Source organism: Penaeus monodon, chromosome 11 (genome assembly GCF_015228065.2).
Source record: "Penaeus monodon isolate SGIC_2016 chromosome 11, NSTDA_Pmon_1, whole genome shotgun sequence".
Lineage (NCBI taxonomy): Eukaryota > Metazoa > Arthropoda > Malacostraca > Decapoda > Penaeidae > Penaeus > Penaeus monodon.
The window spans coordinates 19,378,089-19,383,914 of record NC_051396.1 but is presented as its reverse complement, the minus strand read 5'-3'; positions in this window follow the sequence as shown (position 1 = coordinate 19,383,914).

Here is a 5,826-nt window from a genome sequence, read left to right as displayed (position 1 = left end):
CCCCCTTTTTGGGGACTTTACAAAGGTCCCAGATGGAGGACCCTTTGAATTCCCGGGGTTTCCCGGATTTTGCTGGGGTTAATTAATGGTAGGGGGCTACCCTATGGCCCCACTAAAAAGTTTTTTCCATATAGTAGCCATTTAAAAGGGTTTGTTTCACTTGGCAGACTGAGAGAAATTCTCAGATCAGTCTTGACGATTCACAAAAATTGAAATTTGGGAAGGGCCCAATGCTCTGTGGGGGGTTTCCTTCAAGCGTAAAAACATCAAAAAAGCGAGGGGGGCCATTAGGTACGCCTGAGGGAAAGGGGAGAATTCATTTTCTTGGGGGGACATTGGGGGCCCACTAAAAGCAAAACCGCATGGCTCATTTGTATGGCTACATACAGCCGAGGTTTAATAAGGGACCAGAGCCCGGGAGCGTCTGGATTTCCCTCCGGGCCAAGCCCAAAAATAGACCATATCCTAGCGATTCTAGTAATTTGTGGAACGCCATTTTGAGTTTGGTCTTGGGTTGTTTGCAGCCTCCCTCGACCTCAAAGAGGCGTTTGACTTGGTGCACAAATATTGCTGGATTTCTGAAAAAGGGGGAATTCCCAAACCCACGGACAGGAAGCCTATATCCCCTGTATTGAAAGTGTTTGAAAAGTGTGGTGGGGACATATCAAAACTTTTTTCCTGTTCATTCAGGGAGGGGGCAAGGCTTTTGCCCCTTTGCCCCCAACTTTTTCAACACTGCTTTGAGTGGATAATGGGCAGAGCTACTAGCCAAAGCCCCGTGTTGACCCAATACTGGGGAATATCAAGTTCCCCAAAACCGACTTTGCCGATGTTTTTCCCTATTCTATGGGGGGGTTTTTAAAGGGTCATGGTGGGGTTCTTGGGCATTTAGCAATGAGGCAAAGGGGGCCCTTTTGGGCCCTGGGAGGCATGGACCAAGAAAAAAAAATTCCCAGGATTTTGGGGGGGGCCCTTTTTATTTGGAAACCCTTGCAATTTGATCCATGTTTGAGGTGGGGGGACGTTTTGAAAATTTTTTTCACAGAGAGCTTTGCATATCTCTATGCCGTTAGCCCAAGAAGCCAGTAAACGGTTTGGGCTGGCGGGCGGACCCTTTAAAACTCAATAAACCCAAGAGCTTTTGGAGATGCCCTTAACCTATGCAAAAGGACCAAGCTGTGTCTTCCAACCCTTGATACTGTATTTTTGCCTAGGGAAAGGGGAAACCTAGACGCATCTATTCCCTTGAAGTCTTGCCCTTGATGCTTTGTAACAATCCTTCCCCGGGAAACCGGGTTTGGGGGGCCAAACCCAATGGTTACACCATGGGGACTGGCAGGGGAAAACCTTTTATTTGCAAAAATCCGGGAAATCCCCCAACTCAGGTATAAAAGGAACCTGCCCCTTTTTCCTTTGGGGGGGATGCCCCCTCCCATAAGGTTGTCCCACTGGCGGGGCAATCCTGGGTAGGGGAAAAGGGCCCTGGGACGACCTAGGGGGGGTCAGGGCTTTGGGAAAAGGTTTGCCCAAACCTTTCGTCATGAGGGACCTTCGTGGCGGGAAGCGAAGGGAGGTTTGGGGGCCAAGGGCCCCCCCCGCGGCTTTAAACCCCCTTGATGATGATGAAAAAGATAATAAAATTATAAAATTATATAAAATATATAATATATATATATATATATATAAATATATAGGTATGTTGTATGTATGTAAAAAATATATTTTATATATTTTTTATCTATTATATATATATTATAAAATATATATATATAAATATTATATGTATATTAAATTTTTAAATTCATACAAAATATATTGTAATATTATATATATATATATATATATATATATATATAATATATATTTTAAAAATAATATATATATATAATAAAATATATATTTTATAGGTTTTTGGTTATATGTATATGTATATTATATAAAATTTTATATATATAAAATAAAATTAATATATAATTAAAATATTTTATATATATAATGTTTTAGGGTTATATATATATATAATATTTTATATATAATATATAATTTTTATTCATAGAACATAATTTTATATAATATACTATATATAAAATATAGAAAATATAGATATATATATAATATAATATATACATATAAAATTAAAATATATATAAATAAATAATATATATATTATTCATAGTAAATACTTTAAAAATTAAATTTTAAATAAATAATATATAATATTATATAAAAATATAAAATAAAATGATAAAATTGTATATATAATTTTTTTGTGTGTGGTGTGTGTGTGTGTGTGGGGTTGGGTGTGTGGGTTTTTATGTATGTATGTATAATATATATATATTTTATATATATATATATATATTTTCTATATATAAAATTTAAAATATTTTTATATGTATTTTTGTATATATATGATGTGTATATAAAATATATATAATATATGTAAAAATAAAATTTTTTTGGGGCAAGCAAAAAACGTATTTTAAAACTTTTAAAAAAACAGATGAATATAGTTTAAAAAAAACTATTTAAAACAGAAAAAAAATATCCCTTTGGGCCCAAATGCAAAATTGCTTGAATTGCAGGGAAAACGCAAAAATTTAGAATTTAAAAAAAGCGGAAACCAATGAAAGTATCTTCCCCCTTGGGACCAGTTTCCCGCCCTCCTTTTCATAAAGGGGAAGGGCATCTCGGTTTTAAAATCTCCTGTTCTAGAGAGGAGAGGAGGTTGTCGCCCCGATCATTTTCAGGAGGCGGGGGCTTTGCCCCCGGGACTGTATGGGAGGACAGGGATTTTTAAGGGATTTTGTTTGCATGTTTTTTTTGTGTGTGATAATTATGACGATAAAGCAAACGACAATGGTCTTGTGAGGGAGGGTTGCGCGGGTGAGATGAGATGATGTTTAAGGAGGAGGATAAGGATGTGAGAAGGAGGATGACGATGACAATACCCCCCGATGAGAGACGATTGATAAGATGACAATGATGTTTATGAGGACGAAAATGGCGATGGGAGCCGAGGACGAAGACAAAGCCCAAAAACGATGATAAATAATGATGATCCCTCTACGACCCGGAGCCAGGATTTCTAGAAATTTTTTAAAAACATTTTCCGAGGTCTTTTCCCCTGGTTTTAAAATTGGATATCGGGTTTTAAGCTTTTTTGGTCGGGATGTTTGTAAATGATGGCCCCCCCCCCTTGATCAGCATCCAATAAGAGATCAAAAATGAAAATTTGCAGAAAAAATAAAATAAATATATTGGCAGTTTACCCCCCAAATACAAATAATGGGAATGATGCTAAAATAAGGGTTTACCAATTTGGACTGCTGGACATAGCAATTATTCCACGTTCCCCAAACCCCTTGATCTTGTCAGTCGCCCCCGTTAAATCAAGTTTTCAGGGGAAAGGGGGGTTTGTAGCAAAAAAAAATTCAGTTCCGCTTTCATTCCCAGAATAAAATTTTTCAGTTTTAAATCATAGCATATCCCGTTTATTTCATATGTGTGAAAAAGGAATGTTTAAATTTTTTTTTTGTTTTTATGATACAAGAATTTTTTTTTTTTACTAGTAATATTTACGAATTTTTTTTTTCCTTTACCTGAATGCCTGTTGATTTTTAAAAAATTAAAAAAACGGGAAAGAGAAAAGGAAAAAGATGAAAAAAAGAGCTCGAGGGATTTTAAGACGGACTAATTTTTTGGGCTCCCCAGTGGTTTTCACCTCGAGGAAAGGGGGATTATCCCCGCGGAACCCTGAAGGTGGAAATTGCTTGTTAGGGGCTTTCTTTGGTAATTTTGAGTATTCGTTCAAAATTTCCCTTTTATCAGTTTACCCCTTGAAAAGGGTTTTCCCAAAACAGGCTGATAACAAGGTGCCATAATTTTCTCTAAAATTTAAAGAGGGCGAACATGGAAAAAAACTCGCATCTAGAAAAAACCTCTCCGCCCCAGATATTGGGGCCCTTTGTACCATCTGATTTTCCGAAAAGACATTTTACTGATTTGACACTCTGTTTTAGGGAAGGGGAGAGAAGCGAAAGCCAAGGGGAAAATCAAAGTAATGTGCGTACTGTTTTCTCCCCGTAAATTATTGTTTCGCCTTGGCCCACATTAATGTTTAAATGACTTGATAATGGGGTGGGGGCAATTACTTTCCTGTAAAGTACTCGGGTTCATTTTACAGGGGCAAGCAGTGATGATATCTTCCCAGTGTCGGCCTCTATAACAAGCTTCACGCCACAGAAAAAACTAGCATATCGTGTTCATGCCATAGTAATAATAAACAAAAACACAAACACATAACATTACACAAAAATGAAAAAGGGAAAAAAGCCACAGTAATTTTAAATTTTTTACTGTGGCGTTTCCCCTTTCATACTAATAACTTTTTAAACTGCAGTATATTACAAGTCAAGGGTATTAATATGCAAAGACTTCAAATGGGTTTTTCTTCGGCACGGGACGTATGTTAAAAGCAAAGGGCAATAAATTAGGTACAGGTGTTAGAGAATGTGAAGTACATAGGATAAGGGGAAAAGTTTCATTTTGCGTGACCTGATTTTTTTGGGGATGATAATGTGGTGTCTAAGGAGATACCTGGTAGGCGGGTTAGAGAGCTCTTTTTTGTGTTCATTGAGAGTAAAAATAATGATGAAATAATAAAATTAATAATTTAAAAAAAAAAATTTTAATGACAGTAATAAAGTAATAATAAAAAAAGATTTAAAGATTTAAAAATAGTTAAAAAAAATGATAAGGAAAAAAATAATATTTTTTAATAACAATAATTTAAAAACTTCATTTTCAAATTTTTATTTTTGGGGTTTTTGTTTTTGTTGCTGTTGTTATTTTTATGGTTTTTTGTATTGTTAGGGTTTTTTTTATTGGGTTTTAATTTTTTGTTGTTTTTCTTTTTGTTGGTTGGGGGTTTTTGTAAAGTAAAAAAGAAATAAAAACAACAACAACCCAAAAAACCCAAAAATAAAAAATAATAAAAAAGATTTAAAAATAATAATAATGATAATAATTTTAATAATAATAATAATAATAATAATAAAAAAAAAAAAAATAATAATAATAAAAATAACAAAAAGGGTAACAAATGATTTGATAATTATAATTTATAATGATTAAAAATGGTAATGAAAAAAGATGGGGATGATGATGAGAGACGATGTGATGATGATGATGATGAGAAGATGATTTATGAAGGGTGATGATAAAGAAAATGTAAAGATAAAGATAATTTAAAATAATATAATGATAAAAAGAAAAAATGATAAAGATGATGTGATGATGATGACGATGAGAGATGATGGGTGATTTTATGATGATGGATGATGATGAGATGATGATGATGGGTGTGATTATTATGACGATGATGATGGGATAATAACAATAAAGATAATTTGGAAAAAATGGGAAAAAATATAATTAAAATAATAATAATAAAGATAATAATAATAATAATTAAAAAATAATAAGATAATGATAATAATAATAATAATTTAAAATGATAATATAATAATAATGAATACTACTACTACTACTACTTTAAACAAAAATAATTAAAAATAAATTTAAAATAATTAAAATAAAAATAAAATACTAAAAATAAAAACTATTTTTACTACTTTTACACTACTTTCTAAAACTTGGTAATTTTAAAAAAAAATAATAATAATAATAATTTAAAAAAAACAAAAAAATAATCATGATTAAAAATAATAATTATAATAATAATTTAAAAATAAAAATAAAAATAACAACAACAATAATAATACCAAAAACAATAACAATGATAATAATAAAAAATAAAAAAAT